This window comes from Sinohyriopsis cumingii, chromosome 17, assembly GCF_028554795.1.
Source record: "Sinohyriopsis cumingii isolate HCF-2022 chromosome 17, ASM2855479v2, whole genome shotgun sequence".
NCBI classification, from domain to species: Eukaryota; Metazoa; Mollusca; class Bivalvia; order Unionida; family Unionidae; genus Sinohyriopsis; species Sinohyriopsis cumingii.
This window is the reverse complement of record NC_142977.1, coordinates 27,627,459-27,650,670: the sequence shown is the minus strand read 5'-3', so window position 1 is coordinate 27,650,670 and position 23,212 is coordinate 27,627,459. Positions and strand designations below refer to the sequence as shown.

The 23,212-nt window shown below is 34.3% G+C and overlaps 1 long non-coding RNA gene across 1 annotated transcript; it reads right to left on the bottom strand.

Annotated features, from left to right (window-relative positions):
• Positions 1-17,998: 17,998 nt before the first annotated feature.
• Positions 17,999-22,903, bottom strand: LOC149778308 (uncharacterized). The gene is made up of 3 exons (XR_016415531.1): positions 22,826-22,903; positions 20,735-20,809; positions 17,999-18,183 (listed from the first exon to the last, which is right to left on the bottom strand). It is a non-coding gene; the product is annotated as an uncharacterized LOC149778308 (long non-coding RNA).
• Between the last annotated feature and the right edge of the window lie 309 nt (positions 22,904-23,212).

The following is a 23,212-nucleotide window of genomic DNA, read 5'->3' as shown; positions in this document are numbered from 1 at the left end:
GCAGACAACAAACTAAATTATAAAGCAAAAAATAAGTGTTAATTCATTTGTTCGCTTCCTGTTGTAGTTATCGTATTATTCATTCGTCTATTTTGTCACTTGTGCAGATACTAAAGTAGAAATGAACAGTACCTAATTTCAACTAAATATCTTCCCAAGTTCACATGGTTCATTGCGAAGGAGAAATATGAAAATAACACTGCATCATTATGTCTTTTTGTTCAACCCAGCGATATGATTCTGGTATTATATATTTTGTAAAACTAATGGAAATGTTGTATTTACAAAGCTTTCAATGAGATAACCCGTCATGAAAATATCATAAATTGATCGCTTGATTCATAAATATTCCATGCAACTTAGTTGTGTTCGTAGTCATCAGAGATAGCCAATCTTCCCCCTCATCATTTTAAAATATCGAACATTTTGTAAATTAGCTTTCACACCATATATAAATGTTATTATTAATACAATTATTTATACTGATCAGTAACTTACGAGTTTCTTCTGCCAGAGACAAATCTCCCATTTCAACTGACAAATCTGTAATGAAAATGAATAAAGCCTTAATATTCTTGGAAGAAAAGGTAAGCGAAAAGGTGGAAGAAGACCATTATATGTTTCTACCGATGTTCCATCTTGACTAATAAAGGATTCCCCCATCACTCCACGTTTATTCCCATTTCGAATCTTTTTCCTCTCGACTGTTGGGTCTTGTTAGAGCTCATCCTCCGATCACATCCAGACCTCTGCAATAGCTCTTCATTTTCAACCAGGTTCCATTTATTCTTTCAACTAAGCTAGGCATATTCTTATTACTTTTCAAGGAAATGATTATATACGCTAATGTCCCTTGGGAAAGCAATAAAGCATTAAAAATATGATATAACGTATGAAAGACGTCGTCATCCAGCATCATATTACTTTGCAGTAAACTTTAGTTATTTATGAAAATACGAACTTTTTCCATCTAGCATGGGGAAAGGGGTGGTTCTGTCATCAAAATATTATTAATCTGTACTTGTTACAGGGATTAAGAATATTTAACGTTATTGTCGGTTTCGAAACCTGGAATGGATATCACTTAACTTGGTATACATGCGATTGTTTAAATCTGCTAACGTGTAACATTATTATCATTTCATCACCGTCCTCTTGACATTCTAATTTCCGTCTTATATGACCAATAACCGTCAAATTACTGACGTGAATAGAAAACAAGTCTCAGAGACTACCATCCCTGATATATAATATTGGAATACACCTCTTACCTATAAATGTAATACGTTTGTAAAGCAACTTTGTTAAAGCCTCTCGTTTAATTCGATATTGAATGATGTCATCATAAACACTTTAATAAGAGAGCGAGGACAGAAGGAAGAAAACCACAGATTTTTCAATATTCAGATGAACATGTATGTCATGATATTCCGATTTGATTTACTATAATATCACTTTTGTTACTCTCCTTTACTGATATATAGGTGGAATTTATTCCAAAGTTTGCTTTTACTCGAGACATAATTATTCCAAGCAGTATTTTATAACAGGAATATATATGTACTTCTATATTAGTTTTATTTGACATTATTATTATTACTCCTGTTACTATTACGATTGCTTTTGTTGCTGTCGCTTTTCTTGTGAAATTCACTGAAATGTGAAATATAACGATATATAAAAGACAAAACAGACATCATATGTTATTCAAATATATGTAGATTACACCAGACTTTAAACATGACGAGATTAATAATAATATTTAAAAGGAGTAAATAATATGTTCAACATTTTCTATCAAATTTCACTTTTTAAAGTATAAACTGTTCAGTGCTTCACTGGGGAGTTGATGTATGTGTGTGATTATGATTTTTCACGTAGCTTTACAAATGTTTCAGTCATATCGTTAAAATGCCTGCAGTGTTTATATTGATGTCTAGCACCAGGGCATCATGCCGCAGACATGCAGTATGATGTCCTACCCAGCCACATATTCCTGACACCAGGCCAACGAGTCATAAAACTAACCTCTTAATGCTGAGCGCCTAGCGAGGCAGTTGTTAGTACCATATTTGTAAATCTTTGTTATGATTCGGCCAAGGTTCGAACCCACAACCTCCCGCGTCAGAGGCTGTCGCTCTAACCACTAGGCCACCGGAACTATTAGGGAAAATGGTTCCTCCTTCGGAAAATATATATATACATGACACACATACACACACAGCTGAGATGAAACACTATTTACTGAATTGAAATATCCTTCTTGCTAGGTGCAACGTTTTACTAGTAGTCACGTATGTTAGAATACTCTGAATGATATAATCAAAGTACCTAAATAGAGAGAAGTCGCATTTGAATATCATTTAGCGAGATGGTGAAATTTTACATATTGTGTGAATTAAACCTATTTTTGAGGTCAGCACCTATTTTAATGCATTTTTAGAAGAAAACAACATCAAAAATAACAACAGCAACAACAACAACAACAACAACAACAACATCATAATAATAATAATAATAATAATAATAAGGGAAGAGATACCTACTTTGAACAAAGGCCAAACCGGCTAATACCAGTAGTACAATAAGGAATTTCATTCTGAAACAAAATGAAATAAATATAAAATGAAAATGAATCAATCATTTTAAATACACGCTACAATTACGAGTTCTAATGGTTGTATAGATGTTTTTGTCGCGTAATGGACATCTGGCAAATAGTTCAACAAATAAATAGTTCAACAAAACCGTATAGGTATTAGTGAGTGAAGAATATATATATATATATATATATATATATATATATATATATATATATATATATATATATATATATATATATATATATATATATATTATTAGTTGTATAATTATAGAGATCATGCTACAAGTAATTCTCAAAAGCATTGATTCAATTGATAAAATGTAGAATGGTCACATGATCGGGGTATTTCCGATAAGATAAATATGATGCATCAAATAGTGGAATTTTTACATGCAATAGGTATAGGAAGCAAACTAAAAACCCAGCAAGTAAATAATACAAATATGTAGTTAATGGAGAAATATTGTAGTATAAATATATAAGTACAATTTTATGTAAGCGGAAGACAAAGATGACATTGTTTAATGGAATCACAATAAATTCAAACATAAAGTTATTACAGTTAAAGCTTTCTATTATCTAATGCTTCTATCCTATAGATGTAACAAGGTGCTGAAAAGGACGGCGGCATTTTAGAGTTGCAAAGAATAGCATGATTTTATGTGATTCGATTCTTACTGTTATCAATAGTATACTTTTTGTCGATGTATATATTGCATAGAAGAAAAAAAAATATTTTTAACCACTAACATAAACATCGAACGATAAAATGCACTTAATTTCCCCGAACTAAAATAATCATTGTTTTAGAGAATTGAAAAGGCAGTGAATATACACATATATGAGTACCTGTTCTGTATACTGTCCCACAAATAAAGGAATTGTGATAACAGTGTAGTCCCAAGACACCTTTTATATACAGTCAACTTCCTGCGAATATCATTATACATCAATCAGAAACATCAAAATTCGGTATGATAGTACTGATGGATTATGGAGGAAGTTACTGATTTAACTTTGATGCTTTGGGCAGCTTGTACGTGGTGCTTTGCAATAAGTGAAATGGACCAGAATTCGTTCAATCAATTACGAACATTCAAGGAATACATAGAAGATAAACTCATTAGTAAATTATCTTAGAGTTTGGACGAAAGGTGGGATGGGTGGTAGGTCGCTGATGATGTTTATATTAAGGAGCAGAGATTGAAGTTTAAATGTACAGTTGTGAGATTTTCTCCAATATGGAATCACCTTTACCCAGTTGCTTTCATTAGGACACTATTGTTTGTTAATTAGTGAGTAACTATAAGTGCTGCAAATGAGTGTCAGTAAATCAAATCTGATTCGAACAAATGTATTTACCTGTATGTGTGGAAAGAACACACTTGAGCAAAATAATTCCAATACTAATGACATCAATGAATTATAACAATTCTAGAAAAAGTAGTTCCACCTCTTGCATGACAATTGTTTTAAAATTTCCAAAATCTGATCATGATAACACATTTGCAATATCTATACAATCGCCCTCGTTTTCGTTAAGGAAATTACTAACAAGCTTGAATATTACAGTTTATTAAAGCATATTGTATTAATATATTTGAAAACAAAGATAGAATGCCACTAGTATTGGCAATAGCCAATAGCTAATATAAACGCACATTAATCTGTATTTTCATTATTGAAACCTTGCATACATAATTTGTGTTACATTAAACACAAGTAAAATATGTACCATTTTGGAACATGCATGCGTTTTAGCTAATCATAAGAAAGATATCGTGTCGCAAAATATCTATTCTGAAAATGTTTTGCGTGGTTTCAAAAGGAATTCATCATTCTAATATTTTAACTGTTTTTTCAAAGATCTCGTCTCTGTCATTCACTGTAGGTTTATGAAGAGGCATGTAACGCAATGAAACTACCCAGAATTAATTTCATCTAAGACACTCACTGATATCATCTGTCTTTACGACAAATACGAAAGGCGGATCAGAATTTGTATAATAATATTCTTAGAGTTTGGTACCCAGGCCATGGCCTGGAAAATGGAAGCCATTCCTAGAACGCGGTATTGTGGCATTTATTATTGTGTTGTTAAAATAACAACTAGCGCTACTAATTCCATATTCGCTTCTTAAGTTAAGGGACACATTTTGTCTTACAAAACATAATCGTGAAATGATGCTGTTAGAGGTTGCAGCCATTCCAATATTCATAACAGAATATAGTTTGGTCCACGCTACGCACAAATCATGTAACGTGGTGAACCGTCTGAATAGATCAATTAATATTTTTAGAACGTTATAATACAAACGGACAGTCAGAATTGTTAAACTGTTGACTTCATAAAATAAAATAAACTAGAGACAAACAGTCATATGTATAATTATATTGTTATAAAGGATATACAATATATCAATTTAAATGATGCAATTTTATGCAGTATATTAGCATTAAGTCCATTAGGATACAGAGTATCTAACTTATGAATTCAGTAAGTTTCTTTTATGAGTCTATTCATGTCACCATGCACAATATCTATTGGCATGAAAGAAAACTCAAGTAGAGAGTGATTATTGGTGTTAAAGTGTGTTGAAACATTAGAGAAAAACCAAGGATCTCTATAATTTTTTATATGAAAGCGATGATTATTCATTCTCTTAGAAACTTGTTGTAGTGTTTGTCCAACATATTGCATGCTACATTTTTTACAGGTTATTAAATAAATCACATCAGTTGATATGCAGTTAGTGTTATCGCGTAGAGAAAATACCTCTTTTGTATTAGCACTACTGAAAGAAGTACTTTCTCTTATGTTTGTTACATTTAGATCACGAAAAGTGTATTTTTTTATTTTCTGTCTGTTTAGTTCTGATTAAAAAATCTTGCAAATTCTTGGGTCTTCTATAAGCGAGAACTGGTTTAATTTGAAAAGTGATTTGACGCTAGTTTTATTGGATAAATTTAGGAGTCTATAATATTTATTAATTATACGACCTATATTAGGTAATGAAGGATTATATTGTATTGTGAAAGGAATTACATCTCTCTCTATTTTACAGTCTGCTGTGTTTAAAGCCTCATGTTGAGTAAGATTACGGGCTTTGTTCAGTGCAGAATCAATTATGTATGTAGGATAATTTCTATTTTGGAAATAAGTTCGTAATTTATTCAAAGAATTTTGTAATTGACAGTCATCTGAAATAATGCGTCGGTATCTTTTGGCCTGGCTATATGGTATACCGTTTTTACATGACATGGGATGACATGAAGAATATTCTACATAGTGGTGGATATTAGTTTCCTTGATATGAATATTTGTAGAGATAGTGTTATCAATACTTTTTATTACATTTACATCTAAGAATGAAACATGCGTATTCGATGCAGTATAAGTAAATTTAATTGTCGGATGAAAATGATTCAGGCGATCAATAAATTTTTTCAGTTCTTCAACTGATGTGATTTATTTAATAACCTGTAAAAAATGTAGCATGCAATATGTTGGACAAACACTACAACAAGTTTCTAAGAGAATGAATAATCATCGCTTTCGTATAAAAAATTATAGAGATCCTTGGTTTTTCTCTAATGTTTCAACACACTTTAACACCAATAATCACTCACACATGGGAGAAAGTGAACAATTTTGTCGTTGGATTCTATCATTTTGAACAGTATTAGTCTGCCATTTTACTTCATCACGATTATTGTATTGAATCGTACAAATCTTACCTAAGTTGACGCCTGTATCATTAAGATCCTTCATGATTACTTATAACGTTGCACTTCGAGTATCAGTTGCCTAAGTTAACTTTGCATCTTCCAGGACATTAACACAGCAAGCTGCAGATTTGGCTTTAAAACGTAAACGTAGTCTCGTTCAAACAAAGTAGCGAGATTCTGAAAAACCGTCACCCTATAAGAGACTGATACAGTTGGATATTGTTGGTTGTTACCGAAAGGTGTCCCTCATGTATTCTTACTTCCTTTTCGTTCCATTTCGTTCGAAAAATATACCATTTATACCGCAAAGAAGTCTAGCACCCTTTTCCGGCAAGGGATACATATAATTTTATTTGTATTGTTGAAGTGGTAATATATTGATTGAAGAGAAGAGCAATGCAATTTTGTTGTCTAACTTACATCCTGGTGATTTCCAAGAGTTTCTAGCAGATGCGAAAGCATTTATTACTTAGTACTATTTATATGGTTGGTCTGAAACTTTAAAGAAATATAAAAAGTAAGAAATAATGTGATGTACATTTTTTGTTTTGTTCAGAATGCAGATGGACCTGTCAACTAATAAGCAGCTTCGCCAGTCTGTCTGGAAAGCCTCATTCAGATTGTTACAGCCGTCACATACCTTTATACGGAGAAGATTTCACAAAGCGAAAAGCGAGGTCAGGTTACAGAAAGAAAATATTGCATGTTGTATTTATTACATTTATCATTTCCGAAGATTTCTTGTAAACTAATCATCATTCTACAAAAGGTACATCAAAATGGATTTGTCGAAAATGATTAACATGCCATCAATATATAAAATGTGGAAAGCCTTTTATAGCTTAGGATCGATGTCACCCAAGTTATTTGTAGAGTAAATCACATTATTATTATTATTATTATTAGTAGTAGTAGTAGTAGATCCATAAATGTTATAAGACTATAATACTACTATTCTTTCAACTGCCACCAATGCTATTTCCAATACAGTAAATGGGAACATTACTGATAGGTATCTAATGAGTGCTGATAAAAATTTGAATTACTGTGCTAACTTACACTGGACAACAAATTTTTACAAAAGTCATGTTACTGAAATAAAATTAGTCAATTCTTATCAATTTTTATGTGCTGAACACGAATATGACAGTCAAATTGCAAAATTGGCTCTAGTTTTTTTGTAATCTGCAAGAAATTAATGTTTACATAACGAAATGCATTCCAATAGTAAAAGGTCAACTGTAATAGCCTACCTATAAAAAATCAAGTCATTGACTACATCTTAGATTTCTTCGCCTGTCTCTTGTACAGCTGTTCGGGAGCATCTCTGAGGAGTGTCCAGCAGTAGTCAGCCAGCATTGTAGTGGACCATTTTCCCTGGTATCTTTGTTCCATTGTTGCGATATCTTGATGAAAACGTTCGCCGTGTTCATCACTAACAATACCACAGTTGCTAGGAAAGAAATCCAAATGGGAATGAAGGAAGTGAATCTTTAGAGACATATTGCAGCCAAGTTTCTTATACTTCATCAACATGTCTTCTACTAGTTCCTTATAGTTTTCTGCCCTAACATTTCCGAGGAAGTTTGTAGAAACTAGGCGAAAAGCATTCCATCCTTGTTTCGCGTCACCTTCCAGCAAGTTGTTGAACCGGTCATCTTTGAAAAGCTCTCGAATCTGAGGACCCACAAAAACTCCCTCTTTAATCTTTGCTTCGCTGAGTCGAGGGAATTTTTCATGCAGGTATCGGAATGCTGGCAAAGTCCGGTGAATGGCTTTCACGAAGTTCTTCATCAAACCTAGTTTGATGTGAAGGGGTGGTAGCAAGATTTTCTGAGCCTCAACCAGAGCTGGGTGTTGGATATTCTTCTCTCCAATGGCTACATTCTGCCTGTGAGTCCATTCCTTCCTCATGTAGTGCATTTCCCTTGCTCGGCTATCCCACTCGCATAAGAAACACATGTATTTTGTATATCCTTGCTGCAGTCCCATTAAAAGGGCAACTACCTTCAAATCACCACAGAGGTGCCAGCTGTACTTGTTATACTCAATGGAATTCAGTAGCTGCCTTAAGTTATCGTATGTCTCTTTCATGTGGACAGCATACGCTACTGGAATAGATGGAAGAATGTTTCCATTGTGCAAAAGCACAGCCTTGAGACTCAGTTTCGAAGAGTCCACAAATAGTCTCCATTCTTGTGGGTCATGAGTGATTTTTAAAGCATTCATGAGGCCCTCAATATCGGAACAGAATATCAGATTACTTTCCTTTCTGAAGAAAGGCTCCAATTGCTGGTGGCGCTTTCGATATGCAGTAATTGTGACATCTTCTTCTAGAAGATTCCATTGTTGGAGTCTTGATCCTAGCAATTCTGCCTTGTTCTTTGATAAGTCCAAATCACGAATCAGGTCATTTAGTTCTTCCTGTGTTATTCTGTGTGGGGTTGATGATGCACCACAGTGAAAATCTGGATCACTGCATGCTGATGGACCAGGAGAAGAACAGGTCGACTCACCTTTGTCTTCGTCAGATGAATCAAGAGAATATTCTGCTGGAGGTTCTGGAATAGGAAGTCCCTCACCATGTGGAACTGGTCTCAATGCAGACGGAATGTTTGGGTAGACTATTCTCGACTTCTTTCGCTTCGTTATTCCGCCGGAAAGAGGAGGAACCAAGCAGAAGTAACAGTCATTTAGGTGGTTGCTTGGCTCTCTCCACACCATTGGGACTGCAAACGGCATTGATGACCTTTTGCAATTCAACCACTGTGAAAGCTGTGTTGTACATGTAGCACAGCATATATGCGGAGCCCAAGGCTTGTCTTGGTCACCAACCTTGCATCCGAAGTAAAGATGATATGCCTTCTTCACTTGAGAATTGATACTTTTCTTCTGGTTGGCAAATGTCACTTCCCCACAAATATAGCAAAAATTGTCCGCGGTATTAACACACTTTCGAGGCATTACTGTTCTTTATTGTACGTAAATGGATAAAATAATAAGTTTTATGTAACAGTAGCTTGAACTGTCTCGCACAACGTCTAAAATATTTTAAATGCTGAACCTATCTGATTGGGCTTTATATAGTACACTGCTTACGTCAGCTTCAGCAGCCGCCTGGCATTAGTATAATAGGCCTACACATGTATAGTACACTGCTGACGTCAACTTACTTCAGCAGCCGCATGGCATTAGTATTGCATTGCATCAGAAAATGATGCAATCAACTGTGGATGATGTGAGCATGATGGTATTATGCAGTGTTACATCATTATTCCGGATGTTGCTGCAGTCCTACTGGAGAAATTTACACAGTGAAACATAGAAAATGAGGTATATGAATATCTTCAAAATAGAGCCAATACAAATTTTTCACGGTTATATTCGTGTTCGGCACACCAAAATACTACAGATTAGGGCCTTTTCAAGTCAGTAATGATTTCACTGTTGACCAGTGTTATCTATATTCTTTCGTCAAAGTGTTTTTAGCGACATCACTACATTTTTCCTGATCCTTGTTTTGAAAAGATGTGCAGTCAACCATGTGTATACAGAAAACAGATGAGATAAACAATATGTCAATGATTTGAATGTATCCTTGATATAAAACTGAAACAAACATGGAAAGAGGAACATGAAAAAGCATGTACTTTATGAGCCTGCGTCATTTATACAGAGATGTCCACTAAGGCAAGTAGCAGAGCATACAAAAGGGATTTACAGATATCAATATTTTGGATTCCCTTCTTTTTTAAGGCTTCATTATCGTTTACTTCGTGACGTTAGGGTTGTTTGAAAAGCAGTGGGCAGTGTTGTGAACTTGCGATACATTTGTTTATGGCTAAGTCTTAGATCCGAACTACATATGGTATAACAGTTATATAATACTAAATACAATTTCTCTAGGTCTCTCCACCACTGCACTTATCCACGAATTCAACACCATGAAAATGTATCGAAAACTAATGATTACTGCTTTTGTGTTGAGGAATGTGTTATATACGATAATTAATTTGAAACTTTCGATGTGATTTGTCCTTAATGATATTAATTTCTCCCCATTAAAATGAAATTTACAATCTTGTATTTATTGTATTGCAATTTACTAGTGCAAAACTGCCGTTTCGTTATAATTGGCATGATGTGTTTTCTGGGCCTTTAGCAGGAACCAATCTCAGGTCACGTCCATATATAAGTAGGTTTATTAGGTTAAGTATGTTAATAATAATAAACGGTACAAACGTAGACATAAACCTAACTCTCAAAGGGACGTAATTAGGCTATTTTAGTCTCCAATTTCATCGGCTTTGCGATTTGTTTTGCTCCCAAGCATCATTAGGTGTCTGTCTATTAAATATGGTAAGAGATATCAACTGCAACAAAAGTTACACTTAAAGGTAATTTGATTGCATGGTTATTTCTTGCATTAAAAGATTTTGTTTTGCGATCTGAATGAATGTTTTTCTTCTGTTCTATTCCTCAGAATTTCTGATTAAGTTCTGACAACATATATGTTATTTCTTTCTCCTATACTATGTGTGTGTCTTATGATTAGTTTTGAATGGTTACCTTTGATTTGCCCATTGAGTCCGAGTGTCTTTCACAATATAGATCGTTGACTAATATACACACATTCCGCCTTTATCTGAATTATATGTAGGCTTTAGTAACATGTGGTAGAAAATGGAGAGAACTGCCTAATTTGGGTCAGTATATGTGGTTTTGAACTAAACCACATGTCACAAAATCAGACACGCTCTTATCAAATGTATCGTTTAATGATAGCATTCATTCGTAGGATATTATGATTACGCGAGTATTTATGGTAGTTTCGTTCACGTCCGCTAGACTTTAAAGCCATGAAGATGAAATATCAACAAAAGATCACTGGGGCAACTAAAAGCTACTCTTGAAACGAAAAGTTTAGTAGGAACGTACATTATGTATTGTAGGTGAAAGATTGCATAAACTTAAAAGAAATTATCCTAAGAATGTAGAAATAATGTCTTAGACAATATTCAAGTGGAATAATTTGTGTATTACACTCAAGGAGATCGAGTCATCACTTATCTTAAATTGTGATATTCCCATCCTACGTATATATAAACCAGACTTACCTTATAATATCATGGCATTACTAATGTAATTAAGTGTGTGCGATCTCCACAGACCATCATACCCTAATACAAATTTAAAATTGAGTCATTTTGATGATAACATTTTCATAGGCCTCTATATGTGTCTTCCTGATTCTCGGGGAACGCGATGATGTCTCCCCAACCCGATCCCCCACCGTAATGATAATCTTGCTGAGGTTTTTCAATATTAGATCCTCTAGCTGCCATAGGGCCACACTATTAATCCATTAGCGGTTTTAATTTTATTTTATTTTGTTGTCATATTAGTTGTAGTTGACCTAATTAACTCATAATGCTGTCATTAGTAATCTGTATAATCATATGTTTTCAACATCTTAGATATAGTAATAGGTTAGCAGATGTTCTAACTCCATGTATGAAACGCCTATTATGGATTTATTTTCTAAACTGAAAAATGCAAGTCAGTAATTTTATAAAATTTATTTAGTCACAATCTGGTAATGTTTTGTTGGGTAATTTGGGATTATTATTGAAATTAATGGAAACGATTCGCTCGCAGTCTGAGTCAGAAATATATCAAAATCACAAAGACTGTCATGTTAATATGCGATATATGACGATACATTGGTTGAACCTTCTATGAACATTATTCAGGATACCCAGGATTCAGATAGTGATATACCGTGCGCTTCTCAGTTAGAACGCTGTATTCTTGCAGAAATAAGAGAAAAATGTGGCAAATTAGACAAACAGTCATTCAAGCGAGAGTTATCGAGTATTCTTAACGTAACGGCCCTTCTCCATATTCGTAGTTCTTTGCATGCTATTGGTAGGCTCAGCCATCCAAGTTATTCTTCTTTTCGACTGGTGGAGAGGTCATTGCGTTCTGATAGTGCTCCAGTGAAAGAAACAATAGGAGACGATATATATGCAATATTTCATTTTCTAGAGGGAGATGGTAATACTAGCGAAGTATAGGCATGTATGTCTAGGTATGGAAAATGCAAGCCGAGTAGAACAGACAGTTTGAGTTGCTTAAAAAGTCTGCAAGAAACTAGTCAAGAAATTGGTCAGTCGAGTGACATGGATCAAACAAGAGGTAATACATCAAAAGGTGATGGTTGAATTAATAGTTAAGGTGAGAGAGTTGAAGCCATTATTCCCATATTGCAATATGAAAAATTCATTGATCTGAAACAATTTGTAAGAGATGAATTACACGTCGATTGTGCAATTATTATGGAAGAAATGAAGAGAATGAGGAAGGACATCGTTCGTTTGGATGAGATGACACAAAGTAAGGATGAGAAAATTAAAAGACTCGAATCGAGCATTGACAATGCAAGGGAGTCGGAATTACGTTTCGAATCTGACCTACATGCAATGGCAGATGCAATAAAGCACCAGGCAATGATAATCGAAAAGCTACAAGCTGTAATCGAGAAACAAATTGAGACAATAAGTGCACAGATGCGTATAATTCAGTTCCAACTTACAAACTTTATACAGCTGTCATGCTCTTATGCAAATATGATCAGATCTTCTTGCCCATCTTCAAATACATCTGGTACACCAAATACAGTTCCGAATACAAGTGTAATTGATAGCTATCATCTAGAATCCCTATATAGGATTTTGTCAGATAAACAAGAATATAGAAATACCGGCTTAAGCGTTTCCAGGCTACCAACAGACAAGATTCGTACTGTAGGTTTTATGTAATCTCAAGTAGCACAAACCCCAAACACTACACCACCTACTGTAATGTGTGAAGCAAATAAAGGAAGAACATGTGAAAAGAAAATTGTTGAGAAAGAAAATCAAGCTAATCAAAATCAATTATCGGATGCTAGAAATTCTCCACTGAAAAACAATGACTTGAATGATATGAATCTTAATAAATCGAGACCAATCCAGGTACGAATCAGTACAATGCCATTCAGTGGAATGAAGAGGCGTTCGAAAACAAAATCTTTGTTGTTATCTCGAATTAAAGCAGACTATGGCCCAGAAGAGCTAAATCATGTAATACGCAGACAAGTATACAATCGAGGAGTAAATGTCACAAATATTATGATTCTTAAAAAGTGGTCAAATATCAACGGAGAAACTTATACAGTTCGTGTCACTGTTCCGGAAAATCTGCTTACCAAAACTTTACAGCACGGATTTTGGCCGTAATTTGTATTAGCCAGAGAATGGTACGAGAGATATATGATCCCGTGTCCCTAAATTGCATGTGGTAAAGCTTTTGTTTACGTTTTGAATAACTACTCTAAACATAATGACTTGGAATGCGAAGGGCATTATGACAGGAACGCCCTATTTTTGTTCATTACTTCATAAGGTAGATATTGTATGCATACAAGAGCATTGGCCAGAGCAACTGCAATTTTTTCCAAACATTGACAGGAACTTAACTTCTTTTTTGAGACCGGATAACAGAATTTATACATGTCTATGGGAACGAAACCGTCCCTTTGGATTTGGAGGATCTGCAATTTTCTATCGGAAATCATTACCGGTTCGTCCTATGAATAACATCGGGAACGACAAAGTTATTGCAGTTGAAATTAGCCAGCGCGCTATCATATTGTTTTTGTTCTGTGTGTGGTTTCCTTCCACAAACGCCTCATTAGATGATTATAAAGAAATAATAGAAAATGTGGAATGCCTTTATGATGAATATAGTCAAAAAGGTTTTGTGATTATCTGCGGTGACTTTAATGCGGAGCTACCAATAAAAGTGATTATAAAAGGTACAAACGGAAGAGGTTACATACTACAATCCTTTCTTAAAAATAGGCATCTAATGTCAACATGTGATATTTTTGCTTCTGGAATACCAGGATATACATATTGCTCATCTGACGGCAAACACTCGTCCTTGATTGATTATATTTTGATACCCTCTTCCAAAATAGATTTAGTCCGTAGTTCCAATATTGAAGATGATCATCGTCTCAATCTATCTGATCATTTACCTGCAATAGCAGAGTTGTTAGCTCCAGACGAACTCCTGGAATCAACAGTTTCCAGATATCCAGTTACAATCAACTGCGAAAACTTCTTCAGAACAGCAGGAGCGGTGCAGAAGTGAAACCAACGAGCACTTAAACTCAGTAGAGCTATTTTACACAACATTTCAGATGTACAAAACGCCCTTGTTACTGTTGCGACTGTTTTCCGCAATACAGCTGACAAAATGCTTCCAAGAAAACCTTCCTGCTTCACCTAAAACCTTACTGGAAATTTATTAATGTGGCTGAACTACACAAAGAGATGAGAAAAAAACGAGCGTTATGGATAAAAGACATAATTAAAAACTTATGCAGAATATAAAAATGCGAAAAGAAAATTCAGAAACCAATTAAACAAGGAACAATTCGATGAGCTGTAAAAAGTTGCAGAACTGGATGTATGGAAATTCTACAGAATAGTAATACTTCATAAGAAGGGACAGAGACAAGATATTTCTGAACTAAACGTGGAAGGAAAAATAATACAGGACCCTGATTTGATTCGTGATGCGTGGCGCAGCATTTTAAAATTTTAGGTACTGAAATAAGAGATATTCATTTTAACGAATCGTTTGCAGATGCAATTAGAAACACAATGAAGAATATTGTGGAATCAAATATTGATGACGGAGTAGATAATGATATGTGTGAAACCATATTACAGAAATACATTGACGAGGCTGTAAAAGAGCTGAAGAAAAATAAATCATGTGGACATGATACAATATATGCAGAGCATTTAATTTGTGCCTGTCAATCGATTAGTTCTATTTTGTGCAAAGTGTACAATAGCATAATTTTCTTGGAAACGTACGCTGACTATTTCAAGACTGTTATACCTATCTTTAAAGGTGGAAAAACAGACAGGCAAGATATGATTAACTACAGAGATATCTCAATCGTTCCCGTTTTTAAAAAGTATTTGAAAACATATTGTTGAAAAGGCTAATTCGTTTTAGTGAAAGGGTCAATTTCCCTCACCCATTACAACAGGGATTTCGAAGCGAATACAGTAGCAGGACTGCAACCTTTATTATAAAAGAGGTAATAGACCATTATTTAGAAGAACAATCAAACGTTTATGCTGCAAACATGGACAATGCGAAGGCCATTAATACGGTATGACATGATGGCCTCTTTTATAAGCTATTCAATCATGGAGTTAAAGGAAACTGTGGACATTGATTAAAAATTCTTTTCGGAAGTTAGGGCCCTTGTTCTGCACAACGGGCGTCGTTTGAAACCATACTCAGTCAATCAAGGGATAGGACAAGGAAGAACGCTATCAGCATGGCTATTCTTAGTCATGATAAATGACCTAATATCTTTGCTGTGTTTTACTAGCGGAAGACACCTACTTGCTATCTTTGTCATTTAATGGTATGTGTGTTTTACTTCGCAACCTCCATGACTATGCATCGAAGTGGAGACTCCGGTATTATGATAATAAAAACAATATTGTCATATTTTCGAAGAAAACAATCATACAAAAATCTATGTTCATGCTAGGAGATAAAAGGATTCATATAGTCTCTTCTACAACCTATTCTGGGGTTACTCTCTCCACAGATCTTTCTAATACTGCTGCTGTAAAATGCATGTGATAAAGGAAGATCAGTATTTCATTCCCTTGTTGGGACTGGCATTGGAAAGGATGGAATGAATCCATATAATAGTGCTAAAATATGGTCAAAAATAATACTACCTGCAATAACATATGGATGCGAATTATTGTCCAACTTGAGCCAGTCACAGGTATATGATCCAGAAGTATGTCAAAGAAACGCTGCAAGAAGAATTATAGGTCTTGATCAGCGCTCTTCTACAGAAACAACACTTAGCAGTCTTGGACTGTGGTCACTTGAGGGATATGCAGATAAAATCAAATTCGGTTTCTTCAATAAAATCTGCAAAGTTAATGGTTCACTAGCATGGAAAATTATATTCAGCAGAAGAATTCTTGACTTTCTGATGCACGAGAGCGAGAGCGTTAGTTTTGTTAAAGATATATATCGTGTTCTTTTGAAATACCAGTTTGGCAGTTTCTTCTACTTATACGTGAACACCCTATAGTCTGTCCCGAAACCAGTCTGGAGGAGGAATATTGAAACGGCAGTTCACTGCTGCGAAGAATCATTGTGGAGATCCAAACTTGAAATGAGACCTAAACTTTTACATTATGCAAGTGTCCATACTAATCTTCAACCACTTGCTATCTGGAAGCTTGGTAAATGTTTTCCTAATAAAGTTTGGACTTTCGCTAACATTGCCTATTTAACTATGTGTTCAATTTCAACAGAGAATGAATATAACTGTAAACTCTGCACGAGATTGACTACAAACAGAGTCAAGCATATGTTATTATACTGCCAAGCCCTGAAAGGCAAGCGTAATACTATGTTTGAAACAATAATAGATGCAATATACATTCAAGACTCACACTGCCTTTTATGTCAGGACAATGACTCATTACTTCATATCTTTTTGGGCAAGAGAGTGGACATCTTTGATTCTATGGATGATCAGTCATGGCAGGTATTCATGTGTGTTGTGGCTGATGGTATATGTACAATGTACAGACGAACATATGAACTTGAAAACGATACCTGATATTATGCTTGTTCAGTAAATTAAAGACATGGACTCATTTCATTTGTATCTTATAAATTATTTACAGGTGTTCTACGTGATAGAGAACATGATAATCCATTTAGATTGTTCCAGTCGAATGTAAAGAATTCCAATTCCTTTATTTTCCTCTCTTAATCTATGTTGCTTATATATATCGTTTGGAATGAGATCTCTCACTCATGTGTTTTCTTTACTTTTGTAGCAAATGTTCGAACCCCATGTATGAAGTTCCTATTATGGATTTATATTCTAAATTGAAATATGCAAGTCAGTAATTTTATAAAATATATTTAGTCACAATCTGGTAATGCTTTGTTGAGTAATTTGGGATTATTATTGAAATTGATAGAAACGATTCGCTGCCAGTATGAGTCAGAAATATGTCCAAATCACGAAGATTGTCAGGTTAATATGCGTTAATTGACGATACATTGGTTGAACCTTCCTTTAGCATTTTCCAAATCAACCTTTAAATCAAATAAACCTGCAGGTTGTCATAAAATCGAAGGAAATTGTTTAAATATAAAGCCTTATACCAAATTATGAGGCATTTTTTCGCAGATAAATCAAAAAGTCTTTAAACCTATTTAAAATGCATGATTTGGTTGTTTTGATAATTTGCTTTTCTTACCAATACTTTATTAAAATAAATCCAAATTTATATATTGAGTTCCCATGTAAATTTATTCTCCTTGAACAGAAAATAATTCATGTGTGACTATTCGTGATTTTAAAAATTTCTCACGAAAAACAAAATACAAAAATGAGCCAGATGTTCACTTTATTTCAATACAGTACACATGTTTTGTAACAGTTCCTGTTCCATGCCTTCCAGATTGAGAAACAAGGACGTAGGGTGACCTGAACTTAACATACCATACAAATAGAAGACTGTCATAGCTTTAATACTTGCGTTAAGTTGTCCATATGATTAGCATTTTAACTAACATTATTATTTTGGTATTATATGACACAGGATTAATCCTTTTTCCTGCCAGAACACATATTTATAATTCCTTCTCACTCTCGAACATCTGTTTTACTGGTTCAGGAAGTTTGCCGATGAAAGTTTTCAATTCTTTAATGCTCATACCAGATGCTGGAAAAGAGTAAACATAATATCGTCGAAACAAGTACTTAGACAACTTCATCTAATTATACTTTAAGTAAAAACTAATATATTTGAAACAGTGAGATTTTTGATGGTACGAAAATCTGATAGAAAATGAAGGTATTTACAACTCTGCTTCTCTTCATATATATATATATATATATATATATATATATATATATATGCATGCACTCACCCACGTACGTACGCATGTATGACTTTTCTCAATAAGTCGATCCAATTCCGCTTTGCACACACACACACACACACACACATATATGTGTGTGGGGGTGAATATATTTTTGTATGAATGTGCTTCTTACAGATTGGCAAAGAGATTCACCTGACACAAACTGATTGTTAGGTGCATAAACTATGCTATTACTTTTATACATTCTTTGGTAACCAGGTCCAATCATATTTATTATGACCGTTGACGTTGCTTATTTTTCTCTCTCTTCCCGTGATGAATTCCGATACTTTCGCGTTCTAGTCTTAAGTGATACGTACACTATTTTCAAATATTGATGACATTTTATAGAATACATTAAAATGCATCGAAATGTTCGTTTTCCAGCAAGTCAATGACTGTTCTCTCCTAAATCTCTTTCCACACAACAAACGGTACCATGCCAGAGTTTAGTTTTCAAACGCATGTATGTGTCATCACCGAGAACAGACATAGTTTGATAATATATTAATCGCTGTCAATATCCTCATTTGTCTTTCATTGTGTTTGATACACTTGCTTGTGCCGCGTGTGTATATATTCACTTTTAGTAAGGCTAAACGTGTTCTCCAAACTTGACTGATATTTGGATAAGCTACTTTATTTTCGGAACCAAATTATAGTTTTCTAAAACAGCCTTCATTTTGCTTGGTCTGCACATACACCATGCGTATCGTCTTTGATATTCGCCATTTGAAGAAATGTATGCATATGACATAAATATATAAAGAAGGTACTTTATGTTTTACAAACGGTCTTTTGACGTGATTACAAAATTAGCTGAACATCCAGCTACAAACGCTCAGTTTAAGTTTCAACAAGTCGTAGAAATTGTGAGTCCTTATAGCATATGCATTATTTCAAGTTCGTTTTGCGTTACAAAAAGCAGTTATCCCATATAGTTATTCACCACGTTTGGTTGAACTTTACTTTGTTTTCCAAAACTGATACGTGTAGTTATGCCTCGTTGTGGATTAATCAGGAACGTTGATGTGATTATAGAATTGTGCCTTAAACTTAGCGTAATACGTATGAGGGTACTAATCCGCAACAAATACAATATTTTCACTGCATTTGAACATCCAACTATCTGACTTGATTCTGCCTTGTCTCAATGATCACATCAGTGACTACAATCCATAGACCAGCATCTTTACTCAAACATTACAGTACAGCCGTTCTGGATATTTGAAAAATGCAGATATCAATTTATGTAATCTTGAATGTGGATTTGAATCACAACGCACTTTGACAACACTTTAATCAAATCAAGACTTAAAAACAAGCACACTTTACCCTTTGAAATGTTGTTTTTATGTCGCATATAAAATCGTGTAGTTTTGTACAGTCATTTATTTGGTAAAGTAAATTTCATTTTGCTGTGATTTGTAAATGCTTCAATCGTAGCATTTGATCAGCTATATTTGATTCAGTGATACGATCTTAATAATGCTTCACTTAAAGTAGTTATTTTAGTATCGAATACGTATGCAATAAAATGGTCTATCAATATATTTTAGTATTTGTTTATGTAGTAAGGAGATTTGTCCAGTAGTATGCCAATACACTGTGCAGCTGTAAGAAAACCTGCCAAGCATTGTACAGGATAGGTCTGGCAGTTTAAATATTTGGTCAAAATTGGTTGTTTCAGTTGTTTTTCATGGAAGCAGCTTGCCTGAAAAAAATCATCAACATGTTACATTTACCAACAATTCCCAACCTGTCCTATATATTTATCTCCTTCTTAAGCAGCTTATAGCCACTGTTGAACAGGAGTTCCGTAAACTTCTAAGACATACGTTCATAATATAAATAGCCTTTTCATTCGATAAACAGGAAACACTCACTAATGAATGGTTCAAAGACTGTTATAGGAAACCAGTTGCACAGATTCTGCCAATCCAGTGCCACATAAACAGCATGTTGATAAATGAGGATTGATTAAATATATACCCTAACGTAGACGAGATGAATCGGAAACATACTGAAAGAACCTCACACTTTATTAAAAATTCTTAAAGATCAACACTTAGCAAATAGTTAAGTATACCGTATGTGTGTCTTGTCTTGTCGGATATCTATTCAAAGCCATGTGAGACCCTAAGGACCCTAGTACATTTTCCACGTGCCATCATTCTGAGAGTTAAAGATTGTTTAATAGTTTATCTTAAATGTAAGATAATTATGTTTTGAACACAGATATTAATGTATCCATAGGGCTGATATTAACATAACATGCTCGTGTTTTTATAATGTGATTATAGGGATAGTTCATTGTCTTATAGGAATAAACTTATAATTATATCTTACGCCCAAATTTCTCTTTAATTTCTTCTGTTGGATTGTCCAAGGCCTGTTCCACATCAGCAATATTCATTCCTAATGCTGGGCAGAAAATAAAACAAATAGCCAATACATAAAAAATACTGAGATGTCAAAACATAAAACATATTCCATTATAGGAAAGCATCCAGAACTCGGCTTTTCTTGGCCTGGAAGTATATATGCGTGGATGTTTAAATGTATTTATTTATGCAAAAACTGTTTTTACGAATGGTTTATTCTGAATTATCAATTGGTTGGTGGTGATAGAAACATAGAGAAAGAAAGAGTAGGCAATTGAACGAATTAAGAGAAAAGCAACACAAAAGAAATGGAGGTTAAATTTATTACAGAGAATGTTTGATTGTATCTTTGCGTTCTGACGAAATCGGGATCCATATTGTACATTACATTTCACAAAATAATATCAGCAGCAAACCTTTCTTTCAAAAATAGTAAATTTCTTTATTTTGTTAAACGAGTAATACCGTCTACTCCATTGTAATGCGTTTTATATTTAGCTTTATTGCATTATTATATATTCCTGTTTCGTCCTTCATGAAAAAAAATTCTAAATCTAACATTATTCTTGGTCACATGCAGACAAAAGGCCAATAGCGTTTGTATTATTTTGTTTGACATTATTGAATCAGACTTAAATGGACAAAACATAATTTGTTAATTAACGGTTTTGAGTTTATTTGGAGAGTGTTTAACGTCTTAATATGAATTAGAGTGTGAGGGACATAGACGTAGGACATGCCCTATGATATACGTACGCTAGGATAATCTGAGTTTAAAGAACACCGCGGTAAGACATTCCTTATGACATATGTACACTTATGTATCATCACAGTATGAGGAACATACATATAGGACATTGAAACTGACATACGTTCACTGAATATTGAAAAGAGTAGGACTAACATAGAGGTAAGACATACCCTATGATACACGTGCATTTAATATTTATAAAAGCAGGATGAACATTGAGGTAAACCATGCATTTTTAATATATGTACACTTAAGGATGATGAGGGTATGGAGAACTTTGAGGTAAGACGGGTTATGATATAAGATATTAATAAGAGTATTAGGACCATAGAGGTAATTCATGCATCATGACATACGAATATTTAAGTATAATCAAAGGATGAAGAACTTATAGGGAATGCACATCTTATCATACGCTTACTTTTAATTTTAATCTGGGTATAAGCAACGTATAATTAGGGCATACCTTACAATATACTTCCTCGGATGCGGGAGGTCGTGGGTTCGATCCCCGGCCGAGTCATACCAAAGACTTACAAAAATGGTACTAACACCTGCCTCGCTTACCGTTCAGCATTAAGAGGTTAGTGTTAGGACTGGTCGGCCTGGTGTCATGATAATGTGACTGGGTGGGACATCATGCTACATATCTGCGGCATGATGCCCCAGTGCTAGACATCACTATAAACTGCCACACTGCAGACATCGTAGCAATATGACTGAAAAATTGTTAAAGCTACATTAAAAATCCAAATCACACACACACACACACACACACACACACACACACACAATATACGTACAGCTGACATTAATCCAAGTAGGAGGTACACTGTAGTGAGACATGCCTTGTATTATAGGTTCACTTAAGCTTAAACCGAGTATGAGCAATGTAGAGATAACACAAACCTCATAATAAAAGTACACTTAAGTATAAACAAACTATGAGGAACATAGAGATAAGACATGCATTATGATGTACATACAGATAACATTAATCCCAGTACTAGGTTCCCAGTATTAGGTAAACAGTATTGAGACATGCCTTGTATTATTAGTACACTGAAGTTTAAACCAAGTATGAGCAACGTAGAGGTAAGTCATGCTTTGTGACGTAAGTACACTTAAGTATAATTAGAATGTGAGGAACATAGAGAGAAGACATGCCTTATTATATACGTACACTAACGTTTGATCCGAGTATGAGGAACGCGTGGGCAACATGTGCGTTATGACATACTTACATGTAATAGTATTCAGAATATGAAGAACATAGAGGTAAGACATGCCTTGTTATATACGTACGCTTAAGGTATGACTCCAGTCGCTGTTTCATTTCGGGTGCGATGACCTTCAAGGTATATCTGAGGTCATCCAGTGTCACTCTTTCTACATATGACGTATCAATAGATCAATTATTAATCTCATACACGAACCAGTTAACCAAGCAAAGAACAAAATAAATAAGCGTTGAAAAAATAAGCTACTATTAAATGTTGTTTATTCATTTGTAAGATTAACTACTATTTAATTCCCTTATTTGTTTATTTGTTTGTGCAACTGCTAAAGTAGAAGTAAAAAGTACTTAATTTTAACTCAGTATTGTCCCCAAATTAGCATTATTCATTCAGGGGAAGCATGAACATTACATTCATCATTATAATGTCACTTTAGCTAAGTCTTGTTATTAAA